This window comes from Papaver somniferum, unplaced genomic scaffold, assembly GCF_003573695.1.
Source record: "Papaver somniferum cultivar HN1 unplaced genomic scaffold, ASM357369v1 unplaced-scaffold_24, whole genome shotgun sequence".
NCBI classification, from domain to species: domain Eukaryota; kingdom Viridiplantae; phylum Streptophyta; class Magnoliopsida; order Ranunculales; family Papaveraceae; genus Papaver; species Papaver somniferum.
Genome location: NW_020634374.1, coordinates 789,120 through 812,840, shown reverse-complemented (window position 1 = coordinate 812,840; position 23,721 = coordinate 789,120). Strand labels below are relative to the sequence as shown.

General features: G+C 34.1%; 1 long non-coding RNA gene and 1 other non-coding gene across 2 annotated transcripts; both read right to left on the bottom strand.

Moving 5' to 3' along the window:
• Positions 1–594: 594 nt before the first annotated feature.
• Positions 595–2,565, bottom strand: LOC113340892. The gene is made up of 2 exons (XR_003355674.1): positions 2,143–2,565; positions 595–1,238 (listed from the first exon to the last, which is right to left on the bottom strand). It is a non-coding gene; the product is annotated as an uncharacterized LOC113340892 (long non-coding RNA).
• A 17,905-nt stretch (positions 2,566–20,470) lies between these two features.
• LOC113341111 lies at positions 20,471–20,593 on the bottom strand. Its single transcript, XR_003355783.1, has one exon. It is a non-coding gene; the product is annotated as a small nucleolar RNA snoR86 (small nucleolar RNA).
• Between the last annotated feature and the right edge of the window lie 3,128 nt (positions 20,594–23,721).

Genomic DNA, 23,721 nt, shown 5'->3' with positions numbered 1-23,721 from the left:
ACGGGAAAGAATATGAAGAAGAAGAAGAAGAAGAAATAAAGAAAGAAGAATAAGAAGTAGAAAAGAGAATGAAATTCTCTTCGATGGAATTTGATAAAACCAATGTAATAATATTGATGCAGCTAGACGATCGGATATGGGCATCCATGGAAAACTAATATAAAAATTATGACTGGGGTGCCTTGAGTGAATATTCAAATGTCATAAAAGCTTTTTTCCTGTAAAAAGACTATTTTACCCTTCCTGCAACTCAAACGATTTTCCTCTTCGACCTGTATCCATAAGACATGTGCAAATAGTCCATTCTGAGTAATTTTTCGAGATATATCCATGTACTAGTTTCATGGCCAAATTATTGCTGGATTCATTTCTATTAATTATTGTTCATATTCAGTTATCAAGCCTTTAGCGGCTAAATCGTCCATTGACTGGTCAAATAGCGTTGACGAGCTTGCGAATCCTTACAATTATAGTACTTAACGAAGGTGTTGCATGAAAATACCTTATTCGTAATTTTCATTTAAAAAAGTGTTTTGACAACGCACAATAGTCGAATGAGCGGTTATAATTTCAAATTTTAGTTATTAATGAACATTATTTTAACATCTCTCTTTATTATAAAACTAATAACATTACATCAAACCCATACACAACACAACACAAGTCTTAAGCATAGTCGTTGGTGTTAACTCAAAATAATAGGGACATTGGTGTTAATTCCAACACAATATTTGTAACCATTATGGATTTTATACTTTGTAACAGCATTACGAACTTCTGTAACACCTCCTTCAAACAAATTCCCTACTCCACTTAATATGTTGGCCAAAGCATCGGACTTCTTTGGAACTCTTACGAATAAAGATGAATCATCGGTCAAGTATTCTACAACAACTACCTCGTTGCTTGAAATACAACTTGATGATGACGAAGAAGCAGTAGAAGAAGAAGAAGAAGAAGAAGAAGTAGACTCAACACAAACCCTTAATTGGATTTGAAACTTCAACATGTCAAGACCTATTGTGCTGTAGTAGTGAATCAAAAACCTTAAATCCAAATCGTGATTAATGACATTAGTCCTTCCATCTACAGTGTAACCAAACAGTACGAGGTCTTCAGGAAGATAAGGCCAAATTTATTTGACCACAATTATCATCTCGCTGAGTGTAGTTGATTCCGAAATAGGATGCGAGACTCTTAGGTTGCAAAATTCAAACTCTACAACAACCATCTTTGGCCTGTACACAACCATAACATATTAAGAACTCATAAAAAAAAATAACACAACACAACCCAAAAATGACACTTAAATACATGTTGTGTCCACATTGTGGTATCAACAACCAAAGTTGACCCAATAAACTAAAAATATCATAGTTTTGTATCAACAATGAAAGTTGATCCCAGAAAAACTGTGTCGACAACAAAAGTAAATGCCAGAATTTTCTGGTTTGTTGTTGTTCTTTGTCTAGTTAAGTTCTGACAACGTGACATTGAGTTTGCAGAACATGAAAATTAAGAAAAAAAAAAAGGAATGCATTTATTCCTTGGTACAAGCTAACTGATTACTCCACGACTACAGATTGTATGCTAAAAATTTGACTATAACAAGACTCAAAGATTACAGTCTCAAAAAAGATTACATGAAACAAGACTAAAAGATCACAGTCAACAAAAAATGATGTATGAAGTATGTTAATAACAAAATCTACAAACAAGAATATAATATACTTTCACTGCAAACACCTGAAGAAAAAAAAACAGCCTAAAACTAACCTTAGCTACAAATTCAATTACATCACACCTCACTTGGGGGTTGCGCCCCTTCGTGAAAGATATACTAAAAGGTGGAATGTAAGAAAACTAAAACAAAAGCTACATAATCAGAACTGATAATGCTTATGATTACCCTGACTTCTACCAAATATGTCAACTTTGTTAACAGAAGCATAATTGATGTCAAAAATGATTCATCAAAATTAAGTATTCTTCCACAATTCATGACAAAAATCGATTCATCACACCTAAATTGAAGCTAAATTCCTGAATTATAAACCTAATTTTGATTCATGAGCTAATCTAAGCAACACACATTAAAAACAGAAATTCAAAAACAAAAATCGGAATGAAAATTAAATGTACCTGTTTAAGAGATGGATCACGATCTCGAGTCCAAATAATATGTAAATCAACCAATCAATCTAGTAAAATCAACACAAATTCACGATCTATACGACCAAATATTATGTTGAACACAAACTCACTATCTCTGCAAACAAAAATCAAACTAAAAATCATTTTGAAGATTAAATAAAAAAATGAATCGAACATGCCAATTGCAGATACTATCTATGAATCTTCTATTAGGAATCAACATTAGCAATTTGTTGAATCAAAATCAGATCTCGCCAATTTTGTGGCTTAACTCAGATGCAGAAACACAGAGATTTCTCGTCCAAATTTGTTGTTTAATAAAATTAATAACTAAATAAAGAAGAAGAAGATATCGAAAACCTAGTTTATCAATTGTTTTCAAAACTGAAAAAAAATCCAGATATTTTTCCTCTCTCTATTTCTGTTTCTTTGCATTTGAAAATAACAAATTTTTTGATGTACCATAAATATAAACGGGGTAAATTTGCAAAGTGGAAAAGACGAAAATGGGCTATATTGGGATTGTAGATGGATATGGGTGTTTTTATGTCTCATGAGGGTATTTGTAAAGCCCATCAGAGTTGAGGATGTTTACTCAATTTCCACAAAATAAAAGATGAAAACATGTATAACGTAATTTGTTATTGGTATTTTACCGTTATCAAACGGGAACATTATATCCACCATTTAAGATATACCCTTATTCAACTTAGAAAATACCTCTCACTGGAAGCAACTAGCACAAGTTGCTTCCAAAAAGTGGAAGCAATTTTCTCAAATTGGCTCCAAAATTGGATGCAACTTTATCAAATTGACTCCAAAAAAAAGATTATTTTTTTACCCCTCGAGGGTATTTGTGTAAAGTTGACCAAAATAAAGGGTCTTTATGACATTCCCACTTAACCAAATCTATATAGTACAAAACAATTCTCATCACTGATGAGTATACCAGGTTGGCAATCTCTCATGAAATTTGTCCATCTACATAACAATTTTTACAAGAAAAGAAATTTCTAGTGAGATAGTAACTGGGTGATAATAGCCATCAACACTCTTCCTTTACAGACCAAAAAAAAAGATACTCCCACCATTTCTGGAGAAATGTTATTTTTATTTTTTCGGTTTGGCTTCTTTTTAGATTAAAATGAAAAAGTAAAATTAACATTTTTTAGAAACGGAATTAGTATGAATCAATTTTTACCGTTCACACTTACGGAACGTGTAACAAATCAAACCAGCTTACCTTTGGATATCGAAGAAATGACAAGAGATAATCCAAATGGTACTCATAGGTTTTTGGCGATGGCAAGAGCCATGACAATCAAGGTGCTGTTGATATTTATAATGTGATTTTGTCACAAAGAATTAATTGGCCGGATACATTTTAAAACACACTACTGACATTAGTGACTATCTAGTTACGTACTTCTTTGGTTGATCATTTTCTCGACTGTAAGAGTGTAACTATAAACCACGTGATATGTATAGTTTGTTGTACGGAAAATGGGTTATTTGTCCAAATATTTTTAAATCACGGTTCAAATGGACGAGTAAAAAATAGTTTGGGTGAAATGGTCAAAAAAAAATAGCAAGGATGAAACTGGATTCATCCTAGCTTAAATTTAAAAAATAGCAAGGATGAAACTGGATACATCCTGTGTAAATTAAAAATAAGAAAAAATATTTGAAAATGGGCACGATGAAACTGGTTACATCCTGTCTATTTTTATATTTTTGTCCATTTAAACAGTATCAAAAATCTAACTATCCATTTCACCTAGGAATTGTTGATTTTGATCTTTTTAACCAATTTTACGTTTGCTGTAGGTGAGATAAGGGTATGGTCACATGAGAGCACCAATCATCATTACATTGTAATGAGACAAAACCCACTGATTTTGATGGAAATTTAATCACATCAAAAACAATAGTATGTCCAACTAATTTTGTTGCTAGCTAGTCGTATATCTTCTTCATGATTGGAGTAAAAAATAGTCTTGTATCTTGTTGGTTTGAGCCACACCCACTTTCAATTTACAGGATTACTCGTTTAGTGGGGCAATCATACTATTGTTAGTACATCTGGTTCGACTAATGATTTTTATTTTGAAACGGTCTGAATTTAAGGATTTAGACATAAAAAAACATGGCTAAATTGGAGCCTATACCACTTAACTGGGGTCTATGAATTTTTCATCCACCCCATGAAGAATGATAAAGGGTGTTTAAGTTTGATGAAACTACCATTTTACCTTCTATCAAATATTAATACTACTACCTTGTCCCCATCAAATCCTAATCATAAATCATAAAATTTAAAAACTAAAATCAAAATAAAAATCATAAAACTAAAATCATAAAATGAAAAACTAAAATCAAAATCAAATTCATTTCCATCTCCGTTTCAACTGATTCTTCTTCTTTTCTTCTCAACCCAATCCTATAAACTAGATTTTAGTAACATAAAATTGCGCTAAATCAATTTTTTTCTGGTTTATCAGAATCGGTTAACGTTAATGTATATGTGATCCGATTGCAAATAGAAACGGTTTATGTTCATGCCCACAAAGACCGATTGCCCTTGATATGTTTTCTGGTTCGAGAAATTTGAACCATAATCAGATTACATTAGCACTTATAAAAATCGATTGTTGATGTATAATGTTATAATCGGATTTTATATGTATGTCGAGTAAACCGATTGTTGTTCTCAATTTTTCTGTATCTTTTTTTTTTGTTGGAATCAGATTACATGAGCATTCTTATATCACCATTCCTATTGTGCAATGTCAGAATCAGTTTTTACATATGTATTGTGTAAACCGATTCTGGTTAACCCATTTTTTTTCCAGTTAATACTCGATCATAAAATGAGTATGAAATCATACTCGACTTCATTTCATTAACTCGGGTATAGAATGAATTTTAATTTTATTTGATGTTTAACAACACATAATTCATATATAAAAAAGAGAAAATTTACCCACAATCGGTTTACGTTCATGCCAATATAAACCGATTATGGATAATCGGTTGACTTTCATGTCCATATAAACCGATTCTGGGTAGAAGCTAGTTTCAAAAAGTTTCTGTATGTTTTTGAGGTTACAATCGGTATATGTTTTTGATAACATATACCGATTCTGAGTTGGTGTTCTTCAGAAAATTTCAAAATTTCAGATTTTTTCATGTTCAGATGATTAATTAACACAAATTAATTTCACATCTAACACTATATTTACCACTAATCACCCAAATTAACACTAATTAATCAGGGATAAATTAGCCATAAAGAAAATAGTTGGTTCAGGGGTTTCTATGAATTACTTCTTAATGACCCTATTTTATCATGTAGCTATAGACCCCAATTTAGCCAGGATAAAAAACGCGAAAACTTGGTTGGAATTTGAGGTGTTTTTGTGTTTTTAATGAAAAAAGTTTGATTTTTCTTTTTATTGGAGGTTTTCTTGTTTGTTTGTGATTTTGGCGAAATAGTGATTTTTTGTATAATTTTGTACTTTCTTTTATGATTTGAATAACAAATGATTATGTAAATCTAGCATAATTCATCAAAAAGATTATCAAAATCTAAAAATAATATGATTAAGATATATTGAATAAGACAAAATAGGATCATTTGAAAGTAACACCCAAACCCCTAGTCCATATATTTTTGGCAATGCCTAACCAATCCTTGGATTAATTAGTGTTAATTATTGGATTAGTTAAGCTAATAATATTTGATTAAATTTATTAAATAAACATTTTGATTATTGTTTTTGTTAGAATTACTCTAGTCAAACACTTCTCGGGATGGAATTGAGCAGGGTTTTGTTGGTTTAATTCGGCAAACGATCGCAGGAATTCAGACTTTCAGAATTCAGTATACGAAAAATTGGCATACTCGACTGAAATGAAACAGGCTGATCAAACGTTGATTTTTCGCATATACAGTCGTCATGGTCGAATATGCGACACACTGATGATTGTCTATTAGTCATCTTGTTATTTTTACAAAACCATGATGATGAATAACAAAATTGGACACAGGAAAACTTGTTTTCTAGGAATTATTAATCATCGTGGTTTAGCTTTTGAAAACATGACAACTATTCACACTAAATCACCAGTCGTCTAGATTTATGTACGGAGACCGTGACGACTCTATGAATGTTACTTTCAGAAATAAAAAGTCTTTGAAAAGTCGTCACGTTATTCATCCTACAATCTTGATGACTGAAAATAAATATGAAAAATCATCATGGTAGGTGAAGAGATACCATGACGACCGTATAACTGCATTTCAACAATTTCAGTTTTTCCCACCTAATATGCCATTCAAACAACAAAATAAAGTACCAGATAGAATTTGAAAGAATTAATCGACAATACAAAACTTCTAATCGACAAATTTTTCTCATTTGACAACAAGGAAATATAGAGAATGAGAAAGGAATTTATCATTAGATTGATGAAGAAAGAGAGTGACAACAGTAAATGTAATTGATATTACCAATAGGTTAGATTTAATTAGAATTGATAAGGGTAGTTTAGGAACTTTATCCCTTTTTGTCACTGTATACCTTAATCCGGCGAGTATAATATATCATTTTCTTGAAGTTTTTTTAATCGGTTTTTGAGAGCAGTTGAAGCAAAGATTCATAGGTTCTATTTTGTTTATTTTATTTTCCAGAGTAGATTCAGTTGAAGTTTTTTCAAAAAAATTAAAAGACAATTAAAAAATTTGGGTATCTCATTTCTACGTAGCTACTTGAGCATTGTATGATTAATGTTTGACATACATGTCGTGTATTGAGGTTCTGCTTGAGCATTCTCTAATCAATGTTTGACATATCTATCGTGTGTTGAGGTTATGTGTGTCTTACTATTTATGTGTTCTGCTTGTTGTTATTCATTTTGATATCATCAATAATTTATCTTGAAATTATAGGGCTTTGGTACCTACAACCAAAAATTCTTTAAAAAAACTTCATTAGGTCCAAACATCATAACACAATAATTCTATTTGAAATTACGAACGAGATCCCTATAATAATCGAATACATTAATAGATTTAATTACTCTTGTACTTGGTATTATCTTTCCGCTGCCCTCTCGGGAGGTATTGTGCTTCTTTGGAAAAGTGATTTTTAGTGTGAGATTGTCAACCCAGTAACAAAATGATAATGACATTATGTATTCGAACCTAGTAAGCCAGAGGACCTAGCTATCGTTGTTTATTATTTTGAATATTAAAATAAAAAGTTGTTGCGATATAACTACAGTAAGAAGATTGGTAAAAGAATCGATATCCTATGGATTCTCATGGGGAGACCATAATATTACTAATTTTGTGTGCCCATAATAGATCCACCAACATCAATCGTACTACATCTTGAATTTCAATTGTCCAAACTGTTATTGTTTAACCTGGCCTTAATGATCTAGGTTATATTACTACCCACACGCGCTTGGTCTAATAGACATTATGACATCAATTTGATAAGAGCTATACTTAGAAGGTCCCTTGGCAATTGTCTTTGGTTCAATCATTGTGTTTTTTTAGGTTTTTCATATTGATGTTATTCTCTTTGATCATATCCCAATAATAGTAGTGGCCTATGCACATTCTCACTAGACTTAGCAGGTCCCTTGGAAATTGTCTTTGGTTCAATCATTGTGTTTTTTTTTTTAGGTTTTTCATATTGATGTTATTCGCTTTGATCATATCCCAATAATAGTAGTGGCATATGCACATTCTCACTAAGGTAAAAAGACCTTATATTTACTTCAAGTGCTGGAGTAAAGACCCCACTTCTCAGGATGTGGTCAAGAACTCTTATTCAGGTTCAGTAACATGATACTCTTCCTATCAAACTTAAATAAGAGAAGCTTTCCCTTAAGAAAATTGGAAAGAATCTCATTTTGGAAACATAAAACAAAAAGTTTTATTTTTGAACAAGCACCTGTATATCCTGAAGAGCATTCTCCATCTATTTTAAATGCATGGTCTATAACAAAAGTAGAGGTAAACTTGAAACATTGGCCAAAACATTCAAGGAGGCCGCGATGCTTAGAAATCCAAGGAAGAAGATATTAAAATTTTTGACTGAAATACTGGTTATTAGAAGAGAAAACACTTAAATCATGTTGAATCCCGAAGTTACAAATGGGTTGTGGTATAAGGATAGACATATACATGAAGACCTTTTAGTTAACCATTTCAGTTTTATTGGTACCATTTCCAAACCCTATCATAATATAGAATTTATGAACTGCATTGGTTCTTGCATCACTGCTTAGGATAACTCCAATCTTATAAGTCTTATTACCCTTCAAGAAATCAGAGACACGGTTAAGCAGATATCCTCTTGGATATATTGTACCTGGCCACCGCTGGATTTCTACCAGGGTTCTACAAGCAAATTATTCATCATTTTGAAACTGATAAGTGGAAACTTTTATAGTCCGAATTTCTGCTGTAAGAAATAAATCTTTTTTTTTGTCTTTGATTCCAAAGGTTAATAACCCATATTTACATGATGACTTTCAGCCAATTTCTTTATGCAATCTTAATTACAAGATTATTTCAAAAATTCTTGTTAATAGACATATTGCCGATAACGTGATCATTGCTTATGAGATTGTTGATACATGAAGAGGAAAAAACATAGATGGGGTATCATGGGACGTAGTTCTTACATACCTTCTAGGGTATCAAGATAAGGCCAACCTCCCTTTTGCTGATGAAAACTTAATTTTCACCAAGGCCTCTCAAACTGAAAGTGATAATTTGATATCTCTCATCAAAGACTTTATCTCCATCTCTGGATCCGGTCAATAATTTTGAAAACTCAACATGTTTTTCCAACAAGAGTTTGCATCCTGATCATTGTATGTCTTTCATTGGATATGTCAATGTTAAAAAGTGAACATTAGGTATAACACCGACATTCCCTTATATATCAATCAATCTATGAGTGAATCTTTTGCCCATCTCTTAAATCATTTATTTAAAAAGGTTGTCATATGGAAAGAAAAATGGTTGACCCAAGTTGGAATGTCATTCATTGTTCAAAATGTCAAGATGACATTTATTTTAGGCAATAGAGTAAAATCTTCTCTCATAAGCTTCAAGGTGGCATTGATTTTAAAATTATTGAAAATTTTAATTTTTTTTCTTTCCAAAGTTGCAGAGAACCGAATTCATTTTCATACTGATTTTTGGATCACTATATTGAAGAGTCATCCATTGCATCATAAGACTACTAATGATATTGCTTGGATCTGGAAAGGTATTTGCACTTATCTTGAAATTATTAATGATATCACTCCATGGGAAGTGAAAAATGGTAAATTATTCTTAGATTCATGGATTCCAAATGCAATCCCCTATGTGGCAATACCCATATCCCGATTTATCTGTGGCTTATTTCTTTAATGATCATAACACTAAAATTTAGAAACCTGGCCTTTTTAAATCTTTCTTTATTAATGATAAGACCTAGAAAATCATGAACTTTTGGTGTGGATAGATTCACCTGGCCTGAATCTAATAATGTTGAATTTTCAGTTAAGCCTTCTTATGAGCTCTTGAACAGTAAACAACTCCTAATCAAATACCCTTCAGACAAGGCTCTTTGGAAAATCCCTATCCTTCCCAAAGTCCATCCTTTCAAATTGAAATGCTTGGAAAATATCTTACCACCTAGAAAAAGACTCTTCCTCTATTCCTATTGTTGATGGTGAATTTTTAACAAGGGAGAAAGTTGTAATATTGCTTCTGCCCAACAACGAAACTATGAAATAAATGTGTGAATTTCTGACCCGACATCAGAATATAGATTCGTACTTCTACATTATATTTTGCAAGAGAATTAAGAATGCGTATCCAAGTAATGGCCACACCGTCCTTGAATATGCCTGCAAGATTTTAGAGCTTCACCCGGCTGAACTATCATTATTTTATGCACGACCATATGAATTATCATGTATTGATCAGTGCAAACTGATGGTACAAATTATAAATATTCAAAATGAGCTACTATGACATCTTGAATAAAAGTACTATTAGAAGCATATTATTTAGTACATAATTACACTGAACATCACTTCGAGTCGCAGAACTTACACGGTTGAATTCCTTGAATATGTTCTATATGATATAAACAAAGTGCCAAAACCAACTACACTTGTCCATGGCCAAGATTCCAGGCCAAATAGCCAAGATAAGTTTCCAAATCAACATGGCCAGTGTCTCATGCCAACATGGTCGCGCCTCATAGCCAGGCCAACATGGTCGCGCCCCATAGTCAGGCCAACATGGCCGACATACCATAGTCAGGACAACATGGCCGACGTACCATGACCAGGACAACTTGGCCGTGTCTCATAGATAGGTTGGTTCGTGGCCACGACCACCAGCTTGTCCCATCCCACCAAAGTTCGTGGCCATGGCCACCTGCTTGTCCCCTCCCACCAAAATTCGTGGTTGTGGCCACGAACCAACATGGACAACGTCCTAGCATCCCATGGCCATGCCAACTTGGTCGTGTCCCGCGCCACAACTTGGCTACCTATTAACTCGGTCGTGCCCCGCATCACGACTTGGATAGCTATCAACTTGGTGCCCCACGCCACCAACGACCCAAGACAATATTAGATGATGTCCAGCGCCACCAAACTTACCAAGCCACCTTTTCCAACTTGGTCGTGCCCCCCAGGCCATGGCTATTGCTATGGAACCATTATGTATTATTATGGCTAACATAATCGCATATGCCACAGACTTGCCGCAAGCATGCCATTATCATAAGCTTGCAAACAATGCCATCTTATAGGAAACTTCTTATTAGTCACACATAACCTTGGAGCTGAGTTGTCTCTTCAAGCTATGTTACTTATGAAAAGTGGGTTACAACAACCTCACCCAATATTTCGCTTAGCAATCTGTATGGACTAAATCCAATATACTTTTAAGAGAATCAACTAGACAGTTAGACTCAATCTTAATAAAAAGTATATCAAAGAGTTATATCTCAATTTCTCGATTCAATTCTTACTCAAACAAATAGAAATCTGCGATCCTGATTGAATACAAGAGAAATAACTTGAACGGTACCAAAGACCAATGTTCAAGGATCAATCAATTTCAATCAACAACCAAAGGTTGGATTTACTAATTGATCGATTCAACGCACAACCTGTGATATTTCAATTATATAACAAAATATAATGCGGAAAAGAAATAACACAGACACCAAAAGTTTTGTTAACGAGGAAACCGCAAATGCAGAAAAACCCCGGGACCTAGTCCAGATTTACACACATTGTATTAAGCCGCTACAGACACTAGCCTACTATAAAATAACTTCGGTCTGGACTATAGTTGAACCCCAATCAATCTCACACTGATCCAAGGTACAGTTGCGCTTCTTACGTCTCTGATCCCAGCATGATACTACGCACTTGATGCCCTTAGCTGATCTCACCCACAACTAAGAGTTGGTATGACCCAAAGTCGAAGACTTCAATAAACTAATCTGTATCACACATAAAAGTCTGCAAGAATAGATAAATCTGTCTCCCACAGAAATATCTACGAGGTTTTGTTCCGTCTTTTGATAAATCAAGGTGAACATGAACCAATTGATATACCAGACTTATATTCCCGAAGAACAGCCTAGAAATATCAATCACCTCACAATAATTTTAATCGACTAGCGAAACAAGATATTTTGGAATCACAAACGATGCGACGAAGATGTTTGTGACTACTTTTCTATATTGCCTATCGGAGAAATTAATCTCAAACCAATCTTACGATTGCACTCAACCACGATAAAAATAACAAGATCAGATCACGCAACTACAGAGAAAATAGTTGGGTCTGGCTTCACAATCCCAATGAAGTCTTCAAGTCGCTAACCTATAGGGTCTCGATAGAAACCTAAGGTTAAAGGAGAATCGACTCTAGCTTATACAACTAGTATCACACAGGAGGTGTGGGGATTAGTTTCCAAGTTGCTAGAGTTCTCCTTTATATAGTCTCCAAATCAGGGTTTACAATCTAAGTTACCTTGGTAACAAAGCATTCAATATTCATCGTTAGCTGAAAACCTGATTAGATTCAAGTTAATATCTTTCAACCGTTAGATCGAACTTAGCTTGTTATACACAAATCAAATGCAAGTTCATTTAGGTTTGTGTAACTGTACCTAAACGTGTACAAGTCGTTGGTTCAACAGTAGTTAACCAATGGTTAGCCATATGAGCACTTTCATATCAACCTTATTCATCTTCACCATAACTAGTTCAAATGACTCAAAAGAACTAGTTAGAGAGTTGTTCAATTGCTTAGATCTCATAGAAGTATATAAGACACAATCGAAGAAAAAACGATTTTGATTCACTCGAATCGATTCATGAATATTATAACCACGGTTTACAAAGATTGCATTCCTTAGTTTATATATGTCTTAGTTGACGGATAAACCGTTTTCAGAAAATAACCCACTCAAGTATGCATACCGGTACACATACTTAAGTACCCGGATTGAGTTTGTTTTCAGTTCACAAACTCAGCAGAAATTCACGGGATGTGAACTTCCGGCAGTACACGTACGAGTATGCGGACTTAGCTTCCGGATATCCTGAACCAGTAAAGTACACATACTTTAGTTCAAGGATTTTGGACTTACACAAGTATGAGTTCACATACAATGTTTATATCCATTCAAGGTTATATATTCTAAACTCTCATTTCAATCATTGAAACATTCTTAGGGGATGTTAAATAGAGGTTATTCACACACTATTTTTTATCAAAGCGATTTTCAAGATATTTAAATAATCAACATGACTTTCGTCACTTGTAAAGATGAACTTAGCCAAAGCGAAAGCTTACCAACACGGATTTCGAGAAATAGATAAATGAGATAAACTCGGCTCGAAATAACAGTGATAGATAAGTTCAAGTCTCCACATACCTTTTTTTCGATGAAGATCCACCAGTTCCTTGAGTAGTTCTTCGTCTTTGCACGATGAACGCCGTGGAGTCTAGAGCTCAACTACACTTTTTATCCTAGTCCGAGACTTAGCTATAAGTAGACCAGAAATCAAGACTTATAGTTTTGGCAACTAAACTTGACAAACAAGCTTGAGATTGCAACGCTTGCGAGTTCGACCGAGCAGTGCTCTAACAATCTCCCCCTTTGTCAATTTTAGTGACAAAACTATCAATACATATGGAATACAAAATAAATAAACTTTGCAACTTCTCATCCACATGCATGATCTCCTTGGTTCTTCAACATTACTCGAAATCTTCGTCACTTCCAAGTACTCCAATGATTCCAAAGATATTCAATGCAGCATCATCATTGTTGAAGATCCGTAGCCATAACAATGAGAAAACTATAACTCTCAATCATTGTTATACAGTGTCATAGTATTATTACACAACATCAAAGTTCAATTGTATCACAACTTCGGCAACAATACAATGGTGATATTTATTACTCCCCCTTAGTCAATACTTCATCTCACATGAAAACCACTCCCCCTTACATAATGATCCGAAAACCATATGTATTTGTAGTGTGAAATACACATTAATTCTCCCCATTTTTGTCAATAAAATTGGCAAAGGTACGAAAACTAGTGGGATCCTAATGAAATTTCCATAGAAACACTTCATGACCAAAAGAAAGTACATATCAACTTTTTTAGATGCAATCACATATTCGAAACTAAATACATTCATCAAGGAGTTTATAAAGATACAAGATAACCCATATAATATTCCACAACCGTACTCCCCACAAAGATTTGGCAATTAAGCACAAGTTCAATTAAGAACTCTCCCCCATAAAATATCATTCCCAAAAGAACAACACGAGTGACCTTACTTTCACAAGAAAAGAAGGATTTCTTTGGATATTTACAAATCTCATGAAATTATGAATTTGTATCCAAAAACTCAATTAAATTAACCACAAGAGAACCCATGATTAATTTAATCGGAAATGCTCAACATAAGAGAACTTACAGAGCTGCACAGTATATTCATAAAAAATATGGATCAGGGAAGATCAATACTGCGGAATAAAAAAAGATTCATTCTATCTTTTATCACTATTTGCACAATGACATACAATAGACTTAATATTTGTAAACAAAAGCTCATCCTTTCTTCCATCAAAATAATGACATAAAAGGTTTTAACTTCTGTTTGTCAAAAGTTTATTCAATCTTTTATCAATACTTGCATATCGACATATGAAAGACTTAACTTTTGACCACGTATGGGACAATCATAGCTCACGGACGCAAACATACATATCTGATAATAAATTGCAATGTATAAAACCATAAAGATTAATACTGCAAACTCATCTTCCAAACAACCTTTAGAACTTAAATAAATAAATCTAAAAACATTGAAGATGAAAACGTTGGACATAGCTATGTGTAATCACAATGATGACCATTCCAAATGCTAGTTATCCTTCTTAAAAACACAAGAATAAAATTCTCATAAGAAGTTTTCCTAGAAAAAATAAAATCAACAAGCTAATGAACAAAGAAGGACTCCTAAACCATCAAAACCGAACACGAACAGAAATCACATAGACGTTTCGGAATCCTCACGAGCCTTGAGGTCTTTGAGCTTGTGATTGACAACATCCACTGCATCTTCAGAGAACATATCCTCATTCAGAATCTCTTTAACATGTGTCTTTATGAGACCAAGGTCAGAGGTAACCTTTTTCAACTCAGTTCTCAACACATCAAGACTTTTCAAAGTATCAACGAGTTGCAGTTTTGCTTCCTCAAAGTATTTAAGAAAATCATGAACAACTTCAGAAAAAAGCATATCCTCATTCTCAATATTCTGATGTGTATAGGCATAGTAACATGAGGCATTAGTATGATCATCTTCTACTAGAGTTCTTTTCTTCCTCCCTTTGGACTCGAAACCAATACCTTTATCAAGAAAGCCTCTCGCAAAGCCACCAGAGTGTGAAGATAAAGAGGAAGACATTCTTGACAAACAAAATAACCCAGAGTATGTGTACGAGACTCAGGGATTTTGTGTTTAAATGGTTTCTTAGGGAAGTTAATTTTTAGGGTTTCCAAAATTGATTCGTGACAGTAACACGGGTACCCGTACGAACACAACTTGACCCAAGGAAAATAAGAACACACAAAGGTTGTATTTTTCGATACGATGAAAAAAATTGCTACGTAAAAATTCTCTTAAGAAATTTTTGGCTCAGTAAATTTTATATCTTCATAGAGAAAAAATTTAGAGCACAAAAGTTCATTAGGTGAAATGTGTTTATGGTTGAGTCTCTTTTTCCTTTCGAATCTAGGAAGGAATCCCTTTTGATATGAGAAATTATCATAAAACTTACCGTCATCAAAATACGATACACAGTTTGAGTTCTTACCAGAAGAATTTTTACTAGAGGAAGTTGACAGCCTGTTGACGATTTCTTCATAACCTTCAATTATCACATTTAGGTTATTTCTCATATCATCATTGTTGCTTCCTTCTCCTGATACTTTATTCACATCAAAAATAAAATTATCTTCCTTTTTGACAGAAGAAAAATCCTGATCTCTTCTTAGACGATTTTTGTTGAGACGTCTGTTATGCTTCTGAGCATTTGAGGAACTCATCGAACTGACTTTCCTGGTAGAATACACAGGGTGAGTACTGAAACCAATTGGTTTAGACATACGAATATCAGTTACACCTTTGAGGATTAAATCTAAGGTGTGTTGAAGTCAAACAATGGAATTGCTATTCAACCGAGAGTTTCTCTTTTGCTTAACATGCCCTTTTGAATCACAAAAGAGACATACTTTCTTATCACGAAAGTGATTAGATGGTACAGACTTAACATCATCGTTTGGAGATTTCTTCCTTCCATGTGATATGCAACATCCTTGATTAGTGGAGGTTACAGGCACATCTTTTCCAATAGGAAGGGATTCCGGTTTTACTTCTGGAACTGGATCTCTTTCAGTTGTGGTATAAGTAGATGATATAGAGGACTTTTTGGAACATCCTTGAATCGAGAGTTTACTCAAGCGATGTTCAATTTCCAAGACATCTTTTTGAGGCTAGCCTCGAGTAACGTGAAGATTGAACTTCAGCATTTCCTTTGGAATCACAGTCTCTTACTATACCGAGAAGAACATTGACATTGTTTTTCAACCGATTAAATCTATCATCTTGGATTCCAATGATGTTTAGAATCAGATCACTCTCTTTAGCTGCTTCCCTTTCATCAATGGAGTTAGACTCTTTTGAAGGTAATCAGGATAACTCATGTCAGTGTCTGCCTATCTCAACAGAGCACAAGGTTCGTCTATATTTGAGATTGACGAATCTTTCTCTTTAATAGACATTGTCGAAACAGAGCTTTTGTTTCTAGTGACGCGTTTATCAGAGATAGTACTCATGTCCATAGAGTCAGACTGCCAGAAACACAAACTTATGAGGTCTTTAAATGTGTTTGCCTTCTCTGATACCAATTGAAAAAGTGGGAGTACAACAACCTCACTCAATATTTCGCTTAGCAATCTGTATGGACTAACTCCAATATACTTTTAAGAGAATCAACTAGACAGTCAGACTCAATATAACTATAAAGTATATCAAAGAGTTATATCTCAATTTCTCGATTCAATCCGTACTCAAAAAAATAAAAATCTGCGAGCCTGATTGAATACAAGAGAAATAACTTGAACGGTACCAAAGACCAATGTTCAAGGATCAATAAAATTTCAATCAACAACCAAAGCGATTTTCAAGATAGAGGATGTTAAATAGAGGTTATTCACACACTATTTTTCATCAATGCGATTTTCAAGATATTGAAATAATCAACATGACTTTCGTCACTTGTAAAGATGAACTTGGCCAAAGCGAAAGCTTACCAACACATATTTCGAGAAATAGATAAGCGAGATTAACTTGACTCGAAATAGCAAATGTGTATAATCGAAGTCTATATAGCAATACGACTTTTGTCTCAAGATAGGAGATAGAGTAGATAAACTTTTGAGTGATAGATAAGTTCAAGTCTCCACGTACCTTTTTGTCGATGAAGATCCACCAGTTCCTTGAGTAGTTCTTCGTCTTTGCATGATGAACGTCGTGGAGTCTAGAGATCAACTACACTTTCTATCCTAGTCCGGGACTTATCTATAAGTAGACTAGAAATCAAGACTCATAGTTTTGGCAACTAAACTTGACAAACAAGCTTGAGATAGCAACGCTCGCGAGTTCAACCGAGCAGTGCTCTAACAACTTAGACACAGTCTGGCTAGATTAGGCTATTACTCAGTCAAATACATTGTGGAAACCTTGACAAGACAAGAGACAATCCATGACTCTACTAATTCCTACGAGAAATCAAAACATGTTACGCGGGGGGAATATTTATGGGTATTGGTCTGGTGGTTTACAACAACATGTGGCGTGGCAACACCTCATGATAAGAAAGTTACAAGTAGTGATAACATTTAAGAGCGTTTAAACGAAGTGGTAAAGTAATAGAGTGATGACTTACAGGTTTCTAGAAACTTCCCTAGCATAATGGGCGTAACTTTGCCATTGCCTCCACTATATCCATCTATCCACGATCTCCACTACTTACACGGAAACAGTGGGTGTTCCTTATAACTATAAATGGACTACTTTGTTTATTCAGAAGACAGAACAAGCTTATCATTCTCAAGCTCTGCTTCTTTCATTGTTCGAAAACCTCTCACACAACAATTTAATCACCACCGATTTCCTCAACTTTCTTTGCTTCCCTCCCCTATGATCAACCCATTTTATTCTTTCTTTGCAACCGAAGCAAAACGTGAACGACCAATTTCTTGGTTTAGGCTAGTTTTGTATGATTTTTATTTTAGGACCTAAAAAAGTACTTCGACAGTACATTGTTTTACCTGAGAGTATGTTTTGGGTATTAACACCTATATACAGAGTTTTTGTTGTATCATGTGTGATTCTAATGTTATCAAGTTTTTTAACCATTTTATCTTCCACTTCATTTTCTCTACAACAGTTTGGTCATTTTCTCCTTTTTGGTAATTCCGTGTTACGAAATTCAGAATTAGGTATTACAATTCAGGATTGTATTGAGAAGTGGTTATCCAATAACGAAAACTATATCCAACCGAGCTACATTTTCAAACTATATTTGGTGAATTTGGAGCGGCAAATGTTTTTAAATGTAACAGGAAAAAGCCTTAAATCCTCAACACTACCAGACATGCTATAAGTTAATTGCTGAAAATGATAGTTCTATATTAGGAGACTTTTTTTTATGAAAATAAGCATGGTAGAAATCTCTCCTCAAGAGGTGATATTTTGGGAGACTTGAAAATTTAGGGAATATTTGTTTTTGAGAGTTGGACCAATTTTTCTTTTTTATTTGTTTGAGCAGATGACCAAGGGACGAGCCATTTGCGCAGTAATACAGCCGACCTCATTTGAAGATATTGGACATTTTCTCTCTCTTTTTCTTTTCCTTCGTGTATACCGATCGATCTTTTCTTTGCCACTTCAAAGGACATTTTCTCAGATGAAACAACGAAAAGATGTTAATCGATGATGAGATAGCATAGAAAATAAAAAAATGTGGGATGAATGAAAACTTAGGCATAAGACAACATTGAGATTTATTCCGACAACAAACAAATATTTTACTAGGTACTCATGGTACATTATAATGTACATAATAAAAATCCGTGGATGTTTTAAATCACAGAAACTCTTTAATCTCGTTTTTTTTGTCTCTATAAGTCATAAAGACTCTCTAAAATACTCTCTGAGAATCAATAGAAACCTCTAGACTTTCAGAGAGTCTCCGGGAGTCAATCAAATACAAAAATTATGAAAGTATATAGAAATCTCACTTGACTATCCCGTTGTAATATTTATTCTGAAACACCTGAAAGAAAAGAATTGTGTGTTGTTATATTGTGCTCCCTCTTATAACAAGGATACTAATCATTTTGGTGTTAATATCATTATGACAAGGTCACCCGAAGAATCTGAAAGTTTTACAGTCTTCAAACGCGTAATGAATGCATTAAAAGAAAGATCGTTAAAAGATTTCGCCGCTTTGGCGATGGTAAAAATGTTATCTCATATTTGAAGAATAAAAGCTAGTTTGATTTAGTAACACTAAAGTACTAATTTTAGATGATTTTATTTCCCTTATTAACTCTTTTTCATTCTCAAGAACGAAGTATTTAAATAGAAATCATAACTTCCTCTCAAAAATTATGCAACTTTTCTTTCTTTTTTCAAGTGATTCAGATTCGTTTTCTTAGTAGTAAAAAGAAAAAAGTAATTTGTTTTCTTCCGTTTAAGAGTACTACATTAACTAGTTGGAAGCCTAACAAGCTAAGTTCCAACAACATACTATTACATTAATTGAACAGGTTGTTGTGTTAGCCTATCAGCGAATCTCATGGGTAACCTAGCCAAGGGAGCCGAAACGGATGGGGCCGAGATTGTATCACAAGGGGCGCAAACAATCTACCTTTCATGTTAATTTCTGCAATATTGGGGGCTCGAACCTGGAACCTCCTGGAACGCATGAAGCTTTAAGGAACGGGGATAACCAGCAGACCTAGGTACCCGTTCTCTTTTTTGTTTTGTATTTTAGTGAAAAGGGCAAAGAAGGGTATCTCTTCCTGGCACTAGGCTATCCCTCCCTTATAATACTATTTTGGGTAGTCCCTTAGTTAGGGTTGTTACCTGTTATGTCAAAGAACTGAAGAACAGAGTTCTTAAATAGCCCAAGAAGGCTTTTAAGATGTAAAGCCCAATAGATAACTTTGCCCATATGGCCATATGAACCCAGTTCTACTATATAGTTGTTTGTCCGTCTAATCGGCTCTTCTCCTATTTTTCAACTATGTTTGTCTATCTTATCTCCATGCTTGAGCAGGTTATAGATTGACTACAAGTTATTAGATTGGTTGGACAAGTTGCTCTCCTAGTCTCTTTTTCAACTGTTCTCTAGGTCGTATCTCTGGCTGATTTCAATTAGGTTCAAAGTTTTAGCACCTGATGGCATATGTTGATGCATGTGCAGTATCTCATTTGCGCGCTGGTGATACGTGAGTATGGATGTTCATACTCGTAAGGAATTTCAATAAGCAAGAAATGCACCAAAAGGAGAGGATAAAAAAGCCCAATAACATTCAACCATCTTGTCTATGGCCATTCGAAAGGAAATAGTACCTACGAAAACACAAAACGTAACCAGAAGTAACCAATATAAATCAAAAATACAAGAAACAAATACAGGTTGATTTGATAGGCACGGAAAATTGCTTTTTGCTGTTGCCAACCTTCAATAGCAAATATGAACGCCACTAGAATTAGACGACTTCGCTCTGCAAATTGGCTTTTTATTTGGAACCGTAAATAGCTTGGAATAACTAAAATTGCTAATAGGGTACTGATTAGCTAGGGGTGCACCAAAATCCACAAAAGATAAAACATATATTGGTAAGGGAGCAAATTGTTACCCCCTATTAGAAGCCTGAGGGATAAGATATCACAAACTCACCAGACGTTCACAACAAAAAATAAATAAATCGAAAGATCAAAAAATAATAACTAAAATTAAAATCGACATGAGGATAGCCATTGCCGGTCGGACACAGTGATGTTTAAACTGACTCCCTTTCTATTTAGGATCTTGCAAACCCGCTGCTAATCATTTATGTTAAGTTGTAACAAAACAAGGTGATTATCAACGGGTGTGCAGGATACCCAGAAAGACCGAAAGAAAATAGCGTTGGAGAATAAGATCTGATCAAAAAAGGATCACTTTCAGACACCTTCTATCTTCAGTTGATGCACTTCTGTTCTGTTTATTCGTTAAAAATGCACTAACTGACCCTTCTGAGGTACAAAACCGTTAAGAAAGTGATGAAAGATCCACGTACTCCATCGTTTTCCACTCAGAAGGATCGGTGAGCGCATATTTATTGAACAAAAAATCCGAACCAGGTTAGATGAAGAATGAGACGGTGAAGAGGAACTACCACATGAAACTAGAACACTGCAAAAGGATATATTTATATAGGCTTACTAGGTATGACCGGGGCCTTACGGCCCCGGTTCAACCTCTGAATAATATTATGAGTCGTGTAGTCCTCAATATTAAACACATGGTTTTTCACTTGTTATGCTTCATGAAAATACTATAAAATGTCATTAATATACTTGTATTATCTAGGTATGTATTCCAGTTGATATATAGTTTGTTTTCTTATTAGCATCACCACTAATGATTTCCTAAAAAGACCCTCGGTGCCTTTTATATTTGTTGATTACAGGATAACTGAATGGTGATCATTGATTATCACCCATAAAAATTAAGCATCCAAAATATATTGCCTCTTTATATAACAAATTGTAATTTCAAAACATGCGAACGTGGTTTGTGTGTATATATAGACGTTTAACCCAATATGAATTATGTACTCAAAATGGACAAATGGGCAATCCCACGGTTTGCTTTAATATATTATTTGGAAGAAATAAAATTATAAGAATTTTAAAGAGTAAAAAATTTCAAAAAAACTTTCTACCAAATTTATTCTAAAGAGAAAAACTATCTAATGTGAGTAAGAAGAATTTAAATTACCAAAACAATAATAATGTCGTAAATGTAATGATATATGTATCTAAGCAGTTGTTAATTCCTTTTGAATCGATACAACCAAAACCTTGGTGAACCACATGATAATGTGAGTAATATAAATTAGAGTTATAACATACCTAGCCCAGAATTTCAATATTCTCTCTTTGCGTAGTCCACTGTTCTTGCACGCATTCTTTCCCGAGTCTAGATTTTGCGTAAGCTAGTTTCGTACAGCCATCCTAGGTGTCGTACGAATTTCTATCATATGAATTTGTTTTGATATTTTAACTTCTTTAGATTTACATGGGTGATGTCATGCGTTTATAAATTTCATATTCAGATCCAGCCTGTAGGTAAAGATCTATGAAAAATCATTGTTAACATACCGTTTCTATAACCCGAACTTCTAAAAATGCAACATATCCACCTCGATTTTCTTGTTATTGTCTTCCTCATATTCAATGAATGTTTCATTCTTCATATAAGCGTCAAGCATGTTACGGTGATGTGCCATGTTATAATAAGATATAAACGTTGTAATGACACTTATAGATAATAAGCAACTTTTTAATACATTTCATATTAATATCATTCTAAATCTAAATACTATTTGGACTGGTCGATTAAATTATAAATTCAAAATCTGTTGGATTTGCATTGGCTACAATTTTTAGTAATAAACGCAAGTATCATATACATTGGGACTGACAAAGTATACATCATCGGAATTGCAGAACTCTACTTCCTTGCTTTTCATTTTTTATGTCCCATACAAAATATTGCGGAAACTCTTAATAAGCGGATGCTTTGCCAGTGGGATTTTTGCGATAATGCTCAACAAATGCCATTAATGTTGACTTGTAATTTTCTGCTGCAGCTTTGTCTTACTTGCATCATACATGATTTTTTATTAGCCTGGAATATAAATAGCCAATCGAACTACATTAGGTTCTTCCAGGTGCAATAAGTGATTGTACAAACACCACACAGCCTCAGGTGGCCAAATATATCTTTCATCAATGTATTGTTGCACCTCATCACATTCACCGACGATTAGTGTTGCACAATCGTAACTTTTATAGGTATATATTTGTGTATGTATTTAACATCACTTATACCCCCGCAGATCTCAACATTAATGTAGCAGTTGACCACCATAGAAAAATATGGATTGTACGACACAACATTTGTGTTATTGCCTTTGTGTCCCCTGTGAACAATCACTTCCTTCCCATTGTCGTGACGACAATATATTTGATATCCAGTTTCAACCATAGTTGTACTATCGGTATGTCTGAGTTCTTTCGATATACTCTGCTGCATTTTGTGTTCTTCATGCACATGGAGTACACACCATATGGACCACGAACCATTCATTTCCCTAATTGTCTCCAATAAAACTGAATCGTTCTTTTTAATCTGGAAATTCGGCACACAAAAATTTATCAACCTGTTCAACTGTCATAATTTTTTCAAGACCATCCAAGAATATAAAAGTATGTATATGAGGTAAACCACGTTTATGATATTCAATCGTGAACATATGAGAAACTATTTTCCGAAGACATTCTTTTTCTTTATTTCTTTCATCTCTCTTCAACTCGTAGACATGGATATGAGATCTGGACAATCGAAAGCATATTGATGGGTAGAATCTCATCTTAAATTTTTGGACAATGCGGATTGCATTTATTCTTAGGAATATATTTGGATGATGATTAAGCCATGTAGGACGTTTTCTGTTTTCGGGGCGCTCTCAAAACGCTTTTATAGGTACTTCCTACAGACTGCAAAAATATACAGTTTGAACCCAATGGTCGTTCACCCTTGATAAATCTCATACATATACCCAGGACCACCGATAAAATTC